Source organism: Dermochelys coriacea, chromosome 1, assembly GCF_009764565.3.
Source record: "Dermochelys coriacea isolate rDerCor1 chromosome 1, rDerCor1.pri.v4, whole genome shotgun sequence".
In the NCBI taxonomy this organism is placed as follows: Eukaryota; Metazoa; Chordata; order Testudines; family Dermochelyidae; genus Dermochelys; species Dermochelys coriacea.
The window spans coordinates 1,399,328-1,420,902 of NC_050068.2; the positions used below are offsets into that span (position 1 = coordinate 1,399,328).

A 21,575-nucleotide genomic window follows, 5' to 3' on the forward strand; every position below is an offset into this window, starting at 1 on the left:
ACATCTCATATGATATGAGTACCTTATACTGCTTCTTTCAATTTTCATAACTTCCAATTTGTATTGTTTTTTATCTATTTTCCCTTTTCCCCATTTATTATTTATTGCTTTTTCTCCCCTAAGTTCTGCCTTCACTTTGCCACTAATCGTGTTTTTAGCCAAAGTTGTCCACTTTCTTAAATGTGGAATCTTCTTAAAGAACTGCCAATTTTCATTCACATTTCTGTCTAAATTATTCCTCCCAAACATCTTTGCTGATGATTTCTTCAGCTTTGGGGAATAAGCCCTTTTGAAGCACTAAGCCCAGGTCTACACCTGGTGGTGGTGGGGGGGAATCAATCTAAGATACGCAACTTCAGCTACGAGAATAGCATAGCTGAAGTCGATGTACCTAGATCAATTTACCGCAACATTTTCATGGCGGAGAGTCAACTGCTGCCGCTCCCCTGTTGACTCTGCTTGCACCTATCACCACGGTGGATTACAGGAGTCTACGGGAGAGTGCTTGGGGATTAGTTTATCATGTCTAGACTGGACACAATAAATCGACCCCCGAGAGATCAATCTCACAGTGTCGATCCCCGCCATAATGTAGACCTGCCCTAAGTATCTACACATAGTACTGGTTGGGAACTGTTCTCTGTTTGTCCATTTGAATATAATCACTTCCATTCTTTATTTTGTTCTCCTCTATCATATGCCCCCTTATTTGTCTCTTCTTTTAACTAAACCATCCCAGGCATTTCAATTTGTCTGCATATGGCTTCCTCCCCCGTCTTGGCCATCCCCTTTACATCTGCTATATCTTTAATAGAGACTGGGTGATGCTCAGGTCTTTTCTCGGAGATGTGTTCCAGCTGGGATGCTTCCCCAACACGTTTGGCAAAGGTTTAGATTTTTCCCATTCTCACATTTTGAGCAACTGGGTGAATGGGGAACTCCCTACAGCACAGACTCTCTAGCCTGGGTTTCATTGCATGATGAACAATGATGGATAACCAGTATCCAAACTCATGTTTCCTGATGGAGCCTATTAAATTTGCCCAGACCACAACATGTAGAATTACTGACACATGGAGGACCATAAAACATGGAATTGGCATTAGTAGGGCCAGTTGTTCATAATTCATTTATCTAAATAATGAAAGTGTCATTTTTCATTGTGTGAAGGGCAACCAATCTGCTTCACCCATGAGAAAAGCCCCCAGTTGTGCATGTAGTATCTCATATTCACATTGTCTCTTCATCCAGGTATTTGTACTGCAACCATCACCCTTGACCCTGGGCACATACAGAAAGTCAGGGGAACATACGGTACATGCAGGAGACACCGTTCTGCCTCAGTGCTGAACACCTTCTCCCCTACTCCATGTCAGATTCCAACACAACCGACTTCATCAACGCCACCACCTTCATCCTTCTGGGCATCCCTGGCCTGGAGGCAGCCCATTACTGGCCCAAATGGGAGTCCAGGGTCACATGAGCATATCCCATGTCCTTACAATGCTTTGATTTCTCACAAGGACAACCATTGATCATATTCTTGCAGAGGCGAGTTTCTTCTATGGCTCATTGTGAGAACTAAGTGTTGTTGCTGGCCTTCAACACATAGGTGCCTGGCCTTATCCACCTAGGGTGTTACCCAGGAACACAACACACGTGTAAGATACCTGTACATAGCCAATATACATAACTTCAGACACAAAGATTAAACTGGATAATCCTATTTAGCAAATCATAAATTTCCCATGGGCATCTGACATGACATGCTTTGTACAAGATTTGTTGCAATTGCATAACCGTGGTAACAGCAATGATAACAATGATCATATTCAATCATACAGCATCACAGCATGTTCTCCTCCCACAATGGTGCTACAGCTGCTAGCCACCTAAGGAAGGGGCATTGCCTGGGTTCTAGCAGGGCAAGTAGCTGGGACACGAGAGCCACTGGAGGATGGGAAGAGCAGATAAAACCTCTTATGCTGCAGGGAGCCTGGTCCTTGTACAAATAAAGGAGGAAGGATGTTGCTGCTAGCAGGCTGGCTTACAGGACAACTGACACAGTTGCTGGTAAAAAGCACTTTATTTCCCTTCCCACAGCCATATATATACAGCACTTGTTTATTCCTTTTCTGTTGTTTATCACCCAATGTTCTCATCATTCTTATCTTTGGGTTCCATTATCTTGTGGTGGTAAAGACTCTCAGGTGCTGCTTATCTCATTAGTCCTTAGTTCAGCCAAAGTTTAGTCCTCAGTCCAGCCAAAATCTTCTGGCCTTGTCCTTCAACTTGCCACCCGCAGCCCCGCCTCTTGAACTGTTATTTTCCATTACTTGGCACACATTTCTAAAACATCTGATACTCAGCATTTCCTACAGAAGGAGTTCTTTGAAAGTGAGAGATGGACGTCCGGGACCTTGGCCGTTTCCTCCAAGTGTCGCCAGCCAGCCCCCTTGGCTTTGAGCAACCTTAACTTGTGTTTGACTAAAGCATCTTCCAGAAAGGTGTCTAGGACTAGAGCCACAAAGGCATTCGGATAAATACTGAATGTAGGCGCCAATGCCAGGGGCACCATTTCAGATTTTTTTGGGGGAGGGGGGCCACTTAACCATGATTCCTGGGGCTATTTTCTACAGCATCAATAGTCCACAGTCACTTAAAAACTAGCCCCAAAGTAGCCCAATCTATTTATTAAACATTTTTTAAATGAAATGATGGATGTTAGCAGCATATAGAGCCATAACAAACAAATCTTGGCAGTGAAATGGTACAAATTGTTCAGATTGGCTTAGGTTTATGTTCACTGATGGGTTTATACAAATCATTATGATAAATAGAAAGGACTAAGTTGGAAGGAGGTTTCCAGTGTGTTGCTGTAAGGATTTGAGAAAGTAAACATCCCCTCCAGGAAATTCACTGATCGTACTCAAGTTTGTGAGACTCCGCCACCCTCACAAATGTTAAACGGGAAGTACAACAGGAGATCAGAATATTTACCAGCTGGAAGAGGAGATACAGCAGAAAGCTGCGAAATGGCTGCTTGAGGGTAGCAGTTGAGGAGCAGCAGCTCCTCAAAAGGTATCTGGGAAAAAGAAGTGCAACCCCACTCTGGGGAGATGTGGTAAAATCCAGGCATTCACAGAGGAATGTGTCGGAGTTTCTGTGTCACACCAGATGGGCCTGACCCAAAGCCCATTGTAGGCAAAGGAAAGACTCCGACAGAAAACGGAGACTAAATGGCCAGATACATGGCCACACTGAGGTATTACCACTCCCTGCAAAATTAGAGAGTTGAAAAAAATTGGAAAGTTTTAGTGTAATTTAAGCAATATTTGTGGTGGGGGCAGCTCACGCTTGTTTCTTCACAATAGCGGAAGATCCCAGGTTTTCTATTCTGCAGCACTGCTCTTGCAGCCTTGAAGTGCTTTATTTTCTTCATTTATCTAAGTGTAGATACTGAAAAAAAATCAGTTCTACAACTTTTAATATATTTCACTTTCCATGTCTGAGTGCTCCATTGTTTGGGTTTCAAACACTGCCCAGGAATCTTGGTCCAAGAACTATTTTCAGTCAAATAGTAGCCTTTTCAAAAAGGGCGTGGAACCTTTGTGGTAGTCTATGGTTTTATAACTTTGTTTTTCTTTAGAAATAAGTTATAGACACTGGAACTAGGGATGCTTGGGGTGCTGCTCCCATGGCTTGAAGTGGTTCCCAGCACAGATCGGGCCAGCACAACAGTTGCATGATCTCTAAGTCAGGGGTTCTTAATCTTTTTTCTTTCTGAGACCCTTCTTCCCCCCAAAAAAAGAACAGGAGGACTTGTGGCACCTTAGAGACTAACAAATTTATTTGAGCATATGTTTTCATGAGCTACAGCTCACTTCATCGGATGCATTCAGTGGAAAATACAGCAGGGAGATTTATATAAACAGAAAACATGAAGCAATGGGTGTTACCATACACACTGTAACGAGAGTGATCAGGTAAGGTGAGCTTTTACCATGAGGAGAGAAAAAAAACATTTTGTAGTAATAATCAAGGTGGGCCATTTCCAGCAGTTGACAAGAACCTGCGAGGAACAGTGTGTGTGTGTGTGGGGGGGATAAACATGGGGAAATAGTTTTACTTTGTGTCATGACCCATCCACTCCCAGTCTTTATTCAAGCCTATTCAAGATCTTGGGAGACAGGCCAGTCCTTGCTTACAGACAGCCCCCCAACCTGAAGCAAATACTCTCCAACTACACACAACACAACAAAAACACTAACCCAGGAACCCTTGCCATAAAGCCCGTTGCCAACTGTGTTCACATATCTATTCAGGGGATACCATCATAGGGCCTAATCAGATCAGCCACACTATCAGAGGCTCATTCACCTGCGCATCTACCAATGTGATATATGCCATCATGTGCCAGCAATGCCCCTCTGCCATGTACATTGGTCAAACTGGACAGTCTCTACGTAAAAGAATGAATGGACACAAATCAGACATCAAGAATTATAACATTCAAAAACCAGTTGGAGAACACTTCAGTCGCTCCGGTCACTTAGGGGGAGGGATAGCTCAGTGGTTTGAACATTGGTCTGCTAAATCCAGGGTTTAGGTTGTGAGTTCAATCCTTGAGGGGGCCTGTGATTTAGGGATCTGTGGCAAAAATTGGGGACTGGTCCTGCTTTGAGCAGGGGGTTGGACTAGATGATCTCCTGAGGTCCCTTCCAACTCTGATATTCTATGCAAGTATTTCTATGGAAGATTACAGACCTGAGAGTGGCTATCCTTCAATAAAAAAACTTCAAAAACAGACTCCAACGAGAGGCTGCTGAATTGGAATTAATTTGCAAACCGGACACCGTTACATTAGGCTTGAATAAAAACTGGGAGTGGATGGGTCATTACACAAAGTAAAACTATTTCCCCATGTTTATTCCCCTGCCTACCGTTCCTCACAAGTTCTTGTCAACCTCTGGAAATGGCCTACCTTGATTATCATTACAAAAAGTTCTCTCTCTCTCTCTCTCTTTCTCTCTCTCTCTCCTGCTGGTGATGGCTCACCTGAGCTGATCACTCTCCTTACAGTGTGTATGGTAACACCATTGTTTCATGTCCTCTGTGTATATAAAATCTCCCCACTGTATTTTCCACTGCATGCATCTGATTAAGTGAGCTGTAGCTCACGACAGCTTATGCTCAAATAAATTTGTTAGTCTCTAAGGTGCCACAAGTACTCCTTTTCTTCTTGCGGATACAGACTAACACAGCGGCTACTCTAAATCCTTCCCCCAGGTATACTATAAAAACTCCACAGTCCACCAGTGCCACCACAACTGGTTTCCTGCATATAAAAGCCAGGGCCGGCATTAGGGGATAGCAAGTAGGGCAATTGCTTGGGCCGCCATGGGACAGCGAGCCCTGCAAAGCGAAATTGCTCAGGCTTCAACTTCAGCCCCAGATGGCAGGGCTCATAGCCCCAGGCTTCATCTCTGAACAGCTGGACTTCGGCTTTCTGCCCTGAGCCCTAGTGTTTAACACCGGCCCTGCTAGGTGGACCCTCTGAAACCAGCTAATGGACCCCTGGGGGCCTTGGACCCCTTGCTGAGAACTGCTGCTCTCAGTTATTCTTGGGTGTGATATTTTTGGAGCTCTTTCTAATTCATCATGAATGAAATTTTCGAATGATATGTTGTAACTTGATCTTTCACCACTAACTTCAAAGTTTGTCAAGGGGGAAAGTAGTATTAGAGAAAAAGCATGTGCATTAATTAATGAAGGGGGCAATGAAATTAATGATGTCTCAAAAGTAGCTGAGGTACCAAAATTTAAATATCTCTTAAAAAGTCACTATATAGAGTGTACTTAAAGGATGGATGTTAGCAGCATGGATCTATAATACATTTTTGATTACAAATTGTTCAGATTGGTTTGGGTTAATGTGCACTGAAGGGTTTATACAAACAGTTGGGATAAATACAAATAATTAAGTTGGACAGATTTGAGAGATTAAACATCACTGCAATGAACTTCATGGATGGTATTTAATTTTGTGAGACTCGGCCACCCTCAGACATACTAAAGAGTAAGTAAACAGGAGCTAAGATTACTTACCAGTCGGAAGAGAAGGAGATACAGCCCAGCAGAACACAATAAAATGGCTGCTTAAGAGCAACAGTTGCTTTTATCATTCGGCACATGTAAAGGAGCAGCAGGTCCTCAAAAAGTGTTCTTGGAAAAAGGTCCTAGAAAAGTGCAACCCTGGGGAGATCTGGGAAGACCAAGGCATTCCCACATCTGTGTGTAACAGCCTATATGCCCTACCTGGTAACATGGCCCAAACCCCATTGTAGGCAAAGGAATGACCCTCACAGACAGATGGGACTAACTGGGCACACTGGGGTACTGCCATTCCCCCCAAAAATAGAGAGTTGGAGCAAATGGGAACATTTCAAGTGTAATTTAAGCAATATTTGTGGTGTGACAGCGCATGTTTGTTTCTTGACAGCAGGGAAAGATCTTGGATGGTGTCAAGGCTGATTCCCCACTCTGGCACTTTGAGTGCAGAAGGTTAGGGCCCACAAGGACTCCAAAATTTAAAACTTGCCACTCCAGGCTGGTAATGCTGCCACCACCCAAGAAATCTGGTTCCACTTCAGTTTAGATGGAGCCCATCCTTACTGTATAGGCTCCCCCTATCTCTCCCTCTGTCAGTTACTAAAGCCACCCCAGCCTCTGTCTAGCATCCCTCTTTTCCAGCTAATGCAGGGGCTTATCCTTCCACCTCTCTCTGCTGTTGTCCTCCTATCTTCATACCTCATCCCTTGTCATACCTCTGAGGCCTGGGGCTCAGCCCATCCCCATTGCAGGGACCCTGCCTGCTACAGACCCCCAGCCAGGAGGAGCCAAAAGGAGCTGAAAGCTAAAGAAATAAAAAGAAAAGGTGTACTTGTGGCACCTTAGAGACTAACAAATTTATTTGAGCATAAGCTTTCGTGAGCTACAGCTCACTTCATCGGCTGCGAATACAGACTAACACGGCTGCTACTCTGAAACCTAAAGAAATAAGCCACACAATGGTCTTTTCTTTCAGGATTTTGCAACTGAGCTTTAGGGCCCACAAGCTGTATGATGCACAATATACCCCGCCTGCCTCACAATCCTGATTCCAACCCTCAGCTGCTTTTATACAGCTATGATGGGTTCCCCCAGAGTGCCACTTGGAACTGGGGTACCACTCAGCCCCCCCACCGACCAGCCTGGGCTTACTGTACTGCTGTGGCAAGCTGTAAAGTCCTCCAGGCTTCAGCCTGTACTTTAACCAGCGTACTTACGGGTAGGGATACACCGAGCTGTCACGCGTAGACAGGCTCTCTGACCAGCCCCTGCCTGAGAAGGCTGAACCTAGGGCACCTTCCAGCTTCTCAGGCACAAACTCCCTCTGGAGTATAAACCCAAATTATACGATCTTGCATTGCACAGGGAACTGTACAGTGCAAGTTCATAAAATTTGCCCCCATTCTCAATATGGAGAGGAATATATAGCAGCCTTTTGCCCCTGAATTATGACTCCCACACTGGTTTAGATAAAGTAAAACAAATGTATTAACTACAAAAGATAGATTTTAAATGACTATAAGGTATAGCAAAGAGATTAAAGCAGATTACCTAGAAAATAAACAAAACACACAAACTAAATTTAAAATGCTAAACAGATTAGTTATAAATAACATATTCTCACCCTAAGAGATGATACAAGTAGGCAGCAGATTCTTGTGGGGCCAGCTGCACTTGCTTTACAACTTGGAAGCCCCAGGTGTTCCATTCACAGGCTAAACATCCCTTTAGCCTGGTCCAGCACTTCCCCCATTCAGTCTTTGTTCCTCTGGTGTTTCCAGGAGTCTTCTTGGGAGGGGAGTGAACAAAACTAGACGAAGTCACTCCCTGCCTTATATAGCTTTTGCGTATGATGTGAACCATTTATTTTAAAGCTAGGTTCCCAGACTGGTCTGTGTAAAAACACTGACATCCCAAGATTGAGTCTATAGGCATGTAGCCATATCACATGTTCTTGTAGAATCATGGCAGCCATTGCATGGAGCCTCTCTGTAGCATCCTGAGGAAGGCTCCTCAGATGGGGTATAAATTTCTTCTAAGGCCTATTGTTTTTCCAAATGGCTCATTGCACTATATAGGATCTTCCCCACTCAGCTATCTAGACTGAAATCATATTGTCTAGTGGGGGTTCCCTAGGCATAACTACATTTTGAAATACAGATACATAGTCAATATTCACAACTTCTGATACAGCAATGACACATGCACACAAATAGGATAATCATATTCAGCAAATCATAAAATTTCCAGCAGGAAAGGACTGTGCGGGAGGGAGGTGAAGATAACACAGCAAGTGACAGGGGAGGGGGGAGAAAGTGACAGAGGCATGACATTGCAGGAAAAGGCAGAGAAGTGGGTTGGGCCTTCAGGGAAGATGTGGAACAGGGGTGGGTCCTTGGGCAAAGGGACAGGTCAGGGAGAAGGCCTCAGGTGTCCAGTTACAATTATAATTACAATTAGAATGTGGCAACCCTATGTGTGAATGAGATGTACACAGACTGATTCCCCAGTTTGTCACTTTGACTGTCCAGTCAGTGATTCAGGGAAGAGGGCTCAGCACCATATCACCAGACAGCTGGGTACAGAGCTTGGTCTGAGAGCCAGAGCACCAGGAGAAAATTTAGGTCCCTTTATGAGTAAAGAGACGGAGCAGCCTGTCCTGGATCTGTTTGGTCCTCACTCCGTAGATGATGGGGTTTATCATAGGGGAAACCAGGAGGTACACACTGGCAATGAGAACATGGAAATGCACAGCCATATTCTGGCCAAACCGGGACATGCGGGATGGGAAGAGACCGGGGAGGTAGAAGGCTAAGATGATGCAGAGGTGGGAGAAGCAAGTCCCAAATGTCTTGAGCTGGGCATCCTTTGTAGGGAGGCTGAAGATGGCCCTGAGGATCTGGGTATAGGACATTGTAATAAAAAACACATCCAGACAAAACACACAAAATAGCACAAAGAGACCATAGTAACTATTGATGGTAGTTGGTGTCAGTGCAGGCCAGCTTCACCACAGCCATGTGCTCGCAGTGTGTATGGGGGATGATGTTGGTTTTGCAGTATGGCCATTGCCTCACCAGGAAGGGATAGGGCAGTGCAAGCATGACACCCTGCAGCAAAATGGCCAGACCGATCTTGGTCACCATAGGGTTTGTCAGGATGTTGGAATGTCTCAGGGGATGGCAGATGGCCACATAGCGATCAACAGCTATGGCCACGAAGATCCCAGACTCCATTGCTGAGAAGCAGTGAATCAAGTACAGGTTGGTTAGGCAGGCACTGAAATTGATCTCCCTGAAATTGAACCAGAAGATGCTCAGCATTTTGGGTAGGGTGGATGTGGACAGGACCAGGTCGGTGACGGCCAGCATGCAGAGGAAATAGTACATGGGGACATGGAGGCTCAGCTCCATCTTCACGATGAACAGGATGGTGGAGTTCCCCAATACGGCTATTGCATACATGGTGCAGAAAGGGATAAAGAGCCAGACATGGGCTTCCTCCAGTCCAGGAATGCCCAGCAGGATGAAGGTGGAGGGGTTAGTGAAGTGGGTTGTGTTGGAATCTGACATGGAGTAGGGAAGAAAGTGTCCAACTCTGAGGCAGAACGGTGTCTCCTGCATGTACCATACGTCCCCCTGACTTCCTGTATCTGTCTAGGGTGAGGGTCACAATACAAATGCCTGAATGGAGAGACAATGTTAATAAGAGACACTACATGTACTGTGGGAGACTGTTCTCATGAGGGAAGTGGATTGGTCACTCTTCACACACTGAAAATTGACATTTTCATTATTCAAATAAATGAATTATGAACAACTAACCCTACTAATGCCAAGTCCATATTTTATGGTGCTCCTTGTGTCAATAATTCTTACCCATCATGGTGTGGGAAGCTTGCATAGGCACCAGCAGCAACATATAACAAATGTGGAAAATGGAAAGTACCAAGTAATACAAATAGGAAATTGTGAAAATTGATAAGTGACATTAAAAACATTATGGAAAAATCCATGCTGGGCAGGGCTAAGGATAACAAAAAGGAAGTTATTAAGAATATTAAGAACAAAAGAAATCTTATAAAAGCTTTAGAACAATTACTAGAGGGAGAAAGGAAACTTGTTAATTTTGCATGTGTTCAAGTAGATGTGTTCGAGAAATATTTTTGTTTTTCATTCAGAAAGAAGCAGTATGAAGTACTCATATCTTCTAAAGTGCTGAAACACCTCTGAGTCCATTAACAGTCAAGGAAGGCTTAAACCAGGGGTCCCCAACGCAGTGCCGTGGGCGCAATAGCACCAGCCGGGGCAGTTGTGTGCGCCCATAGGACACCGTGCCACTGAAATGCCACCGCTGAGCACGGCCACCGGAGAACCGCCTGCCGAAATGCTGTCAAGAAGCATTGCCATTTCTCGGCGGCATTTCGGTGGTGACGCTTCTTGTCGCTGCCGCTTCTCAGCGGCGTTTCGGTGGCGGGGTGTCTGGCGCCCGCCACAGTCTTCTGGGAGTAGGAATATGCTATTCCCACAGAAAGATTGTGGACCACTGCTTTAAAAAGTTATCTACAGTAGAACTTTAGAGTTACAAACACCAGACTTATGAACTGACCAATCCACAGCACGTCTCTTTTGGAACCAGAAGTAGACAATCAGGCAGCAACAGAGCCAAAAAATAAAAAAAGGCAAATAAGGACAGTTCTGCGTGAAACATAAATTATGAAAAAAATAAAGAGAACATTTAAAAAAACAGATGTGCAAGGTTAGGAAGCTGATATGGGATTCGTTAAAAAAAGTCTAGGAATATAATTAATGCCAGTCAACCACATGGTTTATGGAAAACCGAACTTGTGAAATAAACCTGATTTCATCCTTTAATGAGAGTATATGTTTGGTTGATGAAGGGAATCACGCATATGCAACAGACTTAGATTTCTCCGAGGTATTTTATTTAGTAGGAGAAAATATTCAGATAAAAATGAACAATATACAATATCAACAGAGCACATGTTAAATGGACTAAAAACTGGCTAACTGACTGATCTCAGAAAGCAGTTGTCAATGGGCCATTGTCAGTGTATGGGGCTTTTACTAATGGGGTTCTCCAGGGATCAGTTCCAAACCCGATGCTATTCAATTTTTTCATCCATGATCTGGAAGGAAATAGAAAATCACTGGTAACACCACCATTAGTTAAGGCTGTCTGACATTCAATTAGGAGACCACATTTTCATTTCCTTATACATTTGCCAAACTTTAATCTTTTGGCCTGAAATTTCCCATGCAGGGTGTCTGCTTGCAGCTGAATTGTTTTTTGAAAATTTCAGGCATAACAGTTCTGCCAACTTCTCGAATGAAGCTAGGATAAAACATGTCTTGCCCATGTTGAAACATTCTTAGAATTGTTCCAGTGAGGAGCCCTAACACCTCCATGCCTTATAGCAGATAAAAGTCAGGTAACAGTCTGTCCCCAACCTGCCCATCCCCCGTTAACAGCCAGAGCCCTGAAATGCAAGAGGAGGAGGTGGAAGTGTCTGTGCATTTACACACAGCTGGCTCCTGAGGTCTTTACTCTGTTCTTACTCCAATGGGAGTTTTGTCTTAGTGAGGCCTGAGCAAACTCAGAATTTGACCTTGTTTTGTCCATCTGCAAACAACTTTCATCCTGAAGGTTACACTGTGCCACTGAAATTCAGCCACCTTGGGGCTGGAGATCATCAGCCAGGGAGGTAGAGGAAAGAGGCACATTTTGGCCAATGATAATGGAGCAAACTCATCGCCTGTGGCAAGGGCTCTGGGATGTTTAATGGCCATGCAGAGCGGAAAGGACCACAGACTTACTCTCTCTCCCATCATGCCTATGTTACACTGGGTTTGTCGAGCAGGTGAGCTCCTCAGCAAGAGATGGTACCTGTGAATTCTGAGACCGAATTCTGAGTACCTGTGAATTCTTCACTCTCAGGTAGCTGTATCCCACACCTCTCTCACTCCACCTCTGCAGCAACATCCCACACCGAGAGCTAACACTGGGGTGTGCACCATTTATAATATAGCTCTGTGTAGTCCCAGTGGGGAGAGTTCAGCCTCTAGCAGAGAAACGGCATCTGGATGCAAACAGGTTGGACACCAGAGACACTCAAGCCAATGTCTCTTTTCATTTCTGTCCTTCTGTGCTATTTATTCAGCTTTAGGAGTAAACAGTAATTAAGGGACGTTCCCAAAGGGAGATGAGAACTCTTGGGCTCTCCGCTGAGTCAGAGAGGAATTGGCTGCTCTGTGAATTTGTGAATATTTAAAAATTATCGTTGATTAAGAAAACTAGGGATAATGCTTAGGTCTCCATAGGGTTTCATGCCCTGTAAATTCCCAGGATGAATGGGAAGATATTAGGCAGACAGATCTGGAGAAAGATGCCTGAGGGGAGATACAAACACTTTCTGCAAGCACACAGGGATCAGAGATCAGTAATTCTCATCAGTAACTATCATCATACTAAAAAGAAAAGGAGTACTTGTGGCACCTTAGAGACTAACAAATTATTTGAGCATAAGTTTTCGTGAGCTAAAGCTCACTTCATCGGATTCATTCAGTGGAAAATATTTGTTCTTAAGATCCAAGGGTTTGGGTCTGTGTTCACCTGTACCAATTGGTGAGGATTTTTATCAAGCCTTCCCCAGGAAAGGGGGTATAGGGCTTGGGGGGATATTTTGGGGGAATACGTCTCCAAGTGGGCTCTTTCCCTGTTCTTTGTTTAAATGCTTGGTGGTGGCAGCATAGTGTTCAAGGCCAAGGCAAAGTTTGTACCTTGGGGAAGTTTTTAACCTAAAGCTGGTAAGAATAAGCTTAGGGGGTCTTTTGTGCAGATCCCCACATCTGTACCCTAGAGTTCAGCGTGGGGAAGTAACCTTGACAGGGATCATCACCCATATCCTGGCTAGAACATTCACAGGAAAGTCCATCAGGTGGGCATAAACTTCTTCTAAAGCCTATCATGTTTCTTAATGGGCCATTGTCTTGAACGGTGCATCCACAATGTTCTGGCTATACTGGATGTAAACTACCTTGTGGATGGTGTCAGTGTAGCAGCCCTGTTAGTCTGTGGGTGGATGTTACCCAGGGACAAACACATTTGAAATACTGGTATATAGGTAATCGTCATAATTTTAGGTACAAAAAAGATACATGCATACAAATACAGTCATCCTATTTAACAAATCAAAACTTTTCCATTGAAACCATACGTGACATACTTTACAGAAAACACTTCATCATCACATCACTGTGGCACATAAAGTAGCGCCCCACTTGACGTTGTCCCGCTTCATGCTGTATCCTTGTTACATTGCTGATCTATCAGAGAACAGGCTCATTTAAAATTGCGCAATTTTCCCTTATAATGTCCTTTGGCTGCCAGCTCTGTCCTCTGCTTGCAGGGTTCTCTGGAGGAGCAGCCCCGCCTCGTGGGGATGAGAAGGGGGGGCAGAAGCTTCCCTAAATTTGCCACTGCCCTGCTGCTCCTGCCCTCTGCCTTGGAGCTGCTCCCAGGAGCCTCCTGCTTGCTGGCTGCGAGGGATGGGGGGAGAGGGGTGCTGATATCAGGATGTCCCCCTGCGCCTGCCCCCCCGCCCCACAAAGCAGAGGAGGGGGGACAGGGCTCAGGCACAGAAAGGAGGGAGCATGCTGAAAGCAGCTGCTTCCTCTCTGAACTTGCTGATCTGATTAAAAGGGCAGCGTACTGGGAGTGGGATCAGCGTACTTAAAGGGGCAACCCACATCTCTCTCTTTCACTCATGCAGACCCCCCCCAGCACTTTGGAAAGTCAGCACCTGTGTGGCTGTGCAGGTGCCATCAGGAGGACAGAGTGGCACGCTCCAGTGGGATAGCGTGGGCTTCATCATCACGTTCGTTTTTTGCAGGGAAGTGTTTGCAGCCCCTGCCCTTCGTCTATTGTGTTTCCTCCCTCCTGCGTCAGCCCATGCTGCCTTGTAGAGTGTGAGGCGACAGTAACAGCGACGTGCTAACTCCTGAGGGCTCAGCCGAGTGCTAGTTTATCATTTAGCAGCAAGGAATTCCCTGGGAAATAGGCCACCCTCTTACTCCGCTACCTCAACCAGGCTTCACAGTCACTCATTGCTGGGTACAATATTAAACTGTTTGTTTAAAATTGCTTAAAGCTTATACTGTATACGCATATAATGTCTTTTGTCTGGCAAAAAAAAAAATCCTGGCACCTAACCGCCCCCTGCCCCCCGCCCCTCCCAATTTACATTAATTCTTATGGGGCAATTGGATTCGCTTAACATCAGTTTGCATAAAATCACATTTTTCAGGAATATAACTACAACGTTAAGTGAGGAGTTACTTTATGAGGATGTCAGGATGGTGCTTTGAGGTGCAGAATATCACAGCTCCCCTCTTGAGTTTACTGCAGGTGTGTTAGTCACTGACTAGTGCGAAAGCAGTGTGCCCAAGGCCCTGTTTAAATTTTGAACATGCAACTCACAAGAGTTGTAAGCATTGTAGTGTTTTCCCCATGTGTTCTTCAAAAGTTGTGTGTGGCTTTTCTGGGTTGTGAGAAAACCTGTCTTTGTATCTTTGCAGCATTGTTAACCACTGTGCTTTTGCAACTGGTAGTAATTCAATACAGATATTCACCAATGTAATGCAGTGATATGCCTCAGTTTCCCCTTCCACAAAAACAGACTCCAAAGACAAATTGCTGAGCTTGAATTAATATGCAAACTAGATACCATTAACTTGGGTTTGAATAGAGACTGGGAGTGGCTGGGTCATTACACATATTGAATCTATTTCCCCATGTTAAGTATCTTCAAACCTTCTTGTCAACTGTCTAAATGGGCCATCTTGATTATCATTACAAAAGTTTTTTTCTCATGCTGATAATAGCTCATCTTAATTAATTAGCCTCTTACAGTTTCTATGACAACTTCCACCTTCTCTGTATGTATATATTGTCGTGGAAAAATTAACCACACGTTGTGTTTGGACCAGAACAAAGCCTGAGGCTTCTTTATTTAAGCATGCACAAACAGGGAGAGTCAGCTGGAGCTGCTCTGACGTAAACAGAAATACAGGAGCTTATATTGCTGAAAACCAAAATTTGCCAAACCCACTTTCTTTAACAACATTTTCCTTATTTGGCATATAGTGCAAGCTTCAACAGTAGCTTTGCCTTACTTGGAATTTAGGAAAAACAAGCTTTTCCTGTTATTGACAGGGGTGTGTCCTTTACGGTTAATGTTTTTTTTTTAACTTTTAGCAGTTGTGGTTACATATTTTAAGCTGTGCTGTTGCAATTGCCCCTTAATGGAATTTTCCTCACTCTCTTCTTATGCTTCATACACACATGCATCCGATGAAGTGAGCTGTAGCTCACGAAAGCTTATGCTCTAATAAATTTGTTAGTCTCTAAGGTGCCACCGGTACTCCTTTTCTTTTTGCGAATACAGACTAACACGGCTGCTACTCTGAAACCTGTGTTCATACACACAGTTATACACAAGTTATACGCACAGTTAGCTTGACCAAAGTTTTAGGCCTAGAAGTTTAGGCCTGTTAGAATTTTCCTTTACATTATCTGTCTTCTTACTCTATGTTCCATTCTATGCATCCGATGAAGTGGGCTGTCGCCCATGAAAGCTTATGCTCTAACAAATTTGTTAGTCTCAAAGGTGCCACAAGTCCTCCTGTTCTTTTTAGGTGTATTATGGTTTCCCTGCTGTGACAAGCTTTGAGCCTGTTTACAGGTGTTAGGTGAGAAGCCCTATCTCCATAGAGCTTCTTCTTTACTACTCCTAGCATGTCCAAAAGCTTTTCCCCAAAATCATGCATGTTACACATCCTTTTCATAGGATTTACTGTCAGTACCAAACTCTTTATTGTAATATTTATCATTTGCTTCAAACTTTGCATCATGAGATTTAACAATAACACCAAATCTTTTATCACAGGTAGGTGTTTTCAAGTATTTTTTATAATACCAAGCCTTCTGCTTGTACAGTTTGGTTTGTTCAATACCCATTGTGTCTTTCAACTCCTCCCTGAACCTTACCATGTGTTTATTTACTGTGTTTCCTTTCCTCTCAGTGTCCCTTTCAGCAGGGATTTCAGTTGAAGGTCATCTTGGGGTCTTTGCATACCAGGGTCTGGCGAGGTAAGGATGTAAAGGGACTTTGCATGTTGGCTGGAGCTCTGTGGCGCTGCTTCCCAACACCAGGGTTATGCTCATTCAAACAATCCACCTCTCCGCTCTGGCTTTCCTGTGCTCCCCACTCCCAGCACTGGGACTTTCCCACCCCTTTCCCAGAGGGTTGTGATCTGTGCTCTCTGGGCTAAGAGGTGTGTCTTTCCCAGCAGCTCTTTCACAACTGCCTTCTTACCAGCCCAGGATATTTCTTCCTCCCCTCTGCCAGGTGGGTCATCAGCATTTTCACAGACAACCCTTTGTTCAGTAGGATCTATGTCCTGTTTTACAGAGACAGAGTTAGTTTTCACAAGCACGTCAGGAACAAAGTCCTGAAAAATGGAGAGCTGGATTTGGGTACCCTCCGTCATCCCTCTGTCTACAGTTCCTTTTCAAAGCCTGAGGCACAGGTTGGGTGCCTGGGTGCACAGATGCTGAATCAGCCATTCTGTCCTGGGCATCCTCCCCTTTGTGGTCAGTGAGGGGACATTTCTGTCCTCCCCCAGTTTCCTCCTGAGCCCTGCCACATGCATACCCAATGCTCTCTATCCTCTGTTCAGTGGTGAAAGGCTCCAAGCTAAAAGCCTGGAAAGTTTTCTCATCTGTAGGCACTACACCCCGCAGCTCTTTCTGAGGTGGTGTTGCCTCCAGCTGCAGTGTTAAAGGAACCCTCAAATCCTCCCTCAGTGGTTTATATGATTCCATCACCCTTCTCTGGGCTCCCCTCTGGAAGACATCTTCCTTTGCTCCAGAGCATAGGATTTTTCCTCTTGCTAAACTGAATCTGGACATTTTTCTCCCTGACACTTCTCCCACACTAAGTAGATGTCACCTTCAACTTCAGGGCAGGAGCTGGTCTCAACCACCTGCACCTCCGGAAGCATGCAGCTTCTCCCTGCTGCAGAGGAATCAAGGAGATGCTCTCTCATTCTTTCAGCACTTCCTGGGACTTTATCCTTTCCCTCTGGGGTCCCAGCAGATTGTTCCTTCTTGGTGCAAGATTACTCTTAACGCCCCGAGCTATACAGAAGAAATCATTGCCAATTAGGATAGTATGACAAGGTGCTGGGCATGAACTTCTGAGCCAGCCCTCTGTCATGTCATCCCAAAGAGCTTCAGTTTTGGCAAACCTTACCAAGCAGTAACTGTAGTGGGGATTCGACCATTAGAAATATAGATAGCTGGGTTTGTGATAATCCAGAACAATACATGGTGAATTGCCTGGGTTGTGTGAAGGTAGCAGATCTAGCAAGATGTCTAGACACACTTATGTGTAGTGTTGGGGAGAAGCTGGTGGTCGTGGTACCTTAGGTGCCAGTAACAGAGAGAAAGGTAGGAGAGAGATCCTGGAGGCCAAATTTAGCCTGGAAGGCAGGAGATTAAGATCCAGGACCTTCATAGCAGCATTCTCTGAAATGCTTCCAGTTCCACCCGCAGGGCCAGGCAGAGAGACAGAGCTGCTGGATCTCAATGTGTGGATGAGACGAGGGAGGAATTGTTTAGATTTATTAAGAACTGGGGGAAATTTTTGGAAAGAAGGAGATTACATAGGAAGGGTTGGCTCCACCTTAACCAACATGGAACCAGACTGGTGGCATGTAAAAATAAAAAGGTGATTGAGGATTTTTTTTAAACTAAGGGCTGGGGGAAAGCTTACGGTGCTGAGGAGCACATAGAATCATAGACCCACAGGGGAAGAAGGGACCGCAAGGGTCAGCAAATTTAACCCCTGCCAAGATGGAGGATTTGTTGTGTCTAAACCACCCAAGATAGATGGCTATCCAGCCACCTTGTGAAAACCTCCAGGGAAGGAGCTTCCATGACCTCCCGAGGCATCTGGTCCATTCCTCAGCTGGGTTTACACTTAGCAAGTTTTTCTTGAGATTTAATCTAAATCTGCTCTGCTGTAGTTTGAACCCACTGACTCTTGTTCTGCCCTCTGTGGCAAGAAAGAGCAACTTTTCTCCATCTTTTTTATGGCAGCTTTTCATATATTTGAAGACCGCTATCATATCCCTTCTTAATCTCCCCTTTTCTAAACTAAACATTGAATCATAGGACTGGAAGGGACCTCAAGAGTCATCTAGTCCAGTCCCTTGCACTCATGGCAGGACTAAGTATGTTCTAGAGCATCCCTGGCAGGTGTTTGTCCAACCTGCTCTTAAAAGTCCCCAACGATGGAGATTCCACAACCTCCCTAGGCAGTTTATTCCAGTGCTAATCACCCTGACAGTTAGGAAATTTTTCCTAATGTCCAACCTAAACCTCCCTTGCAGCAATTTAAGCCCATTGCTTCTTGTGATATCCTTGGAGATTAAGGAGAACAATTTTTCTCCCTCCTCCTTGAAACAACCTTTTAAATATTTGTAAAATTTTATCATGTCCCCTGATGAACGCTGCGGGGTACCAGGAAATATCACAGGTTTCAGAGTAGCAGCCGTGTTAGTCTGTATTTGCAAAAAGAAAAGGAGTAGTTGTGGCACCTTAGAGACTGACAAATTTATTAGAGCATAAGCTTTCATGAGCTACAGCTACGAATGCATCCGATGAAGTGAGCTGTAGCTCACGAAAGCTTATGCTCTAATAAATTTGTTAATCTCTAAGGTGCCACAAGTACTCCTTTTCTTTTTTCAGGAAATATCAGTGGATCTCGAGTGCTTGTAGAGCCTACATCTGTGTCCAGACTACTTAAAGGGGTCCTGCCAGCCAATGTACTGACTAATGTCATCAAAGGAAGAGCACCAGTGAGCCTTCTAAACTGAAGTGTGAAGGCTGTGGAGTTGCTTCTTCAAAACAGAACTGCAGAGGTGCACCAGCCTGAGGGAGATGGTTCCTCAGGTGAAGATCACATTTGAAGAGAATGGCAACGAGCTGCGGGTGACAAGGAGGGAGAAGGGAGAACAAGTTACCATTCCTCAAGAAAGATGTGGTGGGAGAGTGCCAGTTCTAGTTCAAGCGGTGCCCCAAGGGATAGTTCCTGCGAAGGGAGCTAACTTAAGGGCATTGCCAGAGAAGCATCAAGAAGTCTTTTCTAAGGATGAGGTGACCACTTTTAATGAGTGTCTCAAAGGGGTCCATAACAGGCCAAAGACAGCCAGTGAAGTTGCTCACAGTACAACTAAAAACACAGACCAAAGTAGCAAAAGGACTTATGATCACAAGTCTAATGTGTCTCTCATCAGACCTAGTAACTGTGTACCAGTTCCTAACTACAAACTCCAGAGACATAATAAACTGCAGGAGAAGTGGGAGTCAAAGCCCTCATAGTGGTCACTCACAACTATCCCAAACTGCCGGTTTGCACTATGCAGCCTGAACGAGGCAGTCCTGAGAGAGTAGCACATAGGGACAAAACAAAACGTGGGACTTTTAGTCTGACCAGGGCTCATGGAGGCATAGAGCAGCATGTCCTGGGGAGACTGAAACCAGTGTGGCAAACTCAAAGTATGATGACAATGGGCAGATCCTTCAAATTGATCTAGTGTTACCCAGGGACAGGGCAATAGAAAGTATGGGTAATGAGTCACCAGTCTTAAGAAGGTGCCAGAGAACTGCTAAGGGTGTACTGCCTGTTAAACTTAGAGATGATTATGTGATTGTACTATGTCATGTTTTAATGAATATTGTCATGTATAGTATAAAGTGCACATGGGAGGTTTAATATATGAAATGCTCTTAATCATTATTAATATTAATCAATGTATATAATGCTGGTAAATGTTGTTAATATTGGGCCCAGATGTGCTAGTGTGAACACTCTGGCTGTGGCAGAATTTTAGCCAGGGATAATGTAATGGGACTTTTGGCCCCTCACAGAAATGCAGTGAGGATTTTTGTTTGGCCAGCTCCTAGTACCAAAAGGAAGAGGAAGGGTCAATGGGAAACCAGGCCCCTGAGACTGACAGAATCCAGGGGCAATGGGGAGAGGTTAATGCTCCCGGTAAGCCTGATAGACAAGGCAGGCAGGAAAATGAGGGAGTCAGGAGGCTGGGGGGGGTCAGGGGTTCCATCCTCCATGTGTGCTGGGGCTGCCTGGTCCACAGTGGGGCCGAGATAAGGAGAGACCAGAGGGCCGGGATGAGCTGGGAGCATGGCAGTGTTGGCCAGAGCCAGAGGTGTCAGAGAAGCATCTCAGGGAGCAGTCAGTTCTGGAAGCAGAGCCAGAGCAGTTTTCCCCCCCAGCTCTGCGCAGACAGCTGGCATAGGAAACCTCGAGCGAACCGCCCTATGACCACAAGATACACCAAGGTAGGAAGGTACCAGGTCAGGTTTATTGTTGACGAAGCACAGTATTTGTATCCCACAGATTCTACCAGACCACTAGTACAGGTATTCCCATAACAATGGACCAGCTCAGTGAACGACGGGGCTTTCCATTCCTCCCTAGACTAGACAAAGACATTCCCTCTGAGATACATCCTAGTACCCAATACAAACAAGTTATGTACTGCCCTCTGACATCGTTAATTACTGCCCCCTGATGTGGGTAGTAAGTTGGTTTGATCAAAACATCTTTATCATGTACTGTCATCCTGACCTTATCTTTTAGGAGGGGTCAGCGTGTTCCTGTTATCTTTTTATAACCATCCTCGTATCGGGATATTCTGGTACCACTTGATATCGGGATGTGTTTGCGTGAGTGCTCTGTGCCCAGAACTCCTTAGGAACGTGTATTTCTGCAGTATCCGCCCTGTTCTTGCCAGATTCTGTGAGCAGGTCCTGCCTCTTGCTCACAGCTTGTCTTGGCTCTATATCAGTAAAGCTTTCACTACTTCTTTGGCCCAGGCTTATGTCTCAGGCTCTCTTCCGACTACATTCCCCCACTTTTTGTCTTTTTATAAGGAGGATGTTGGCCCATCATCCCGGAAAACCATAATGCACGGACTGAAGATGGCCCCGTGGCTAAACGCTGTTATAAGGCTACCTAACTTTCCTGTCCACACATTCATGCCCCATCTGCCCCTCAGTTTGCACATTTCCTCATACAACTGATGGACAGATTTTATTTTTTAATTGTTTTTAGTTTCTCATAGTGGACCTGTGAATGTTAGGCCCGGGACCATGCCTGAGGAGGAGGCTGTAGAGTTTTGCTCTGATAAGCTGTGGGTGACATGAAGAGGCCTTTATACTTAGTTGGTGGTCGATGAAATGGACTTTGTTCAGGATTATAAGTGGATTGTTCTTATATCTTATAGAATATTAGGAGATTACATGATTTTTTTGGATAGTTAAATACCAGAAATATATTCCCTATATAACTTGTG

At 44.7% G+C, this 21,575-nt stretch overlaps 1 pseudogene; it reads right to left on the reverse strand.

Annotated features, from left to right (window-relative positions):
- Positions 1-8,731: 8,731 nt before the first annotated feature.
- LOC119862941 lies at positions 8,732-12,149 on the reverse strand (annotated as a pseudogene).
- Between the last annotated feature and the right edge of the window lie 9,426 nt (positions 12,150-21,575).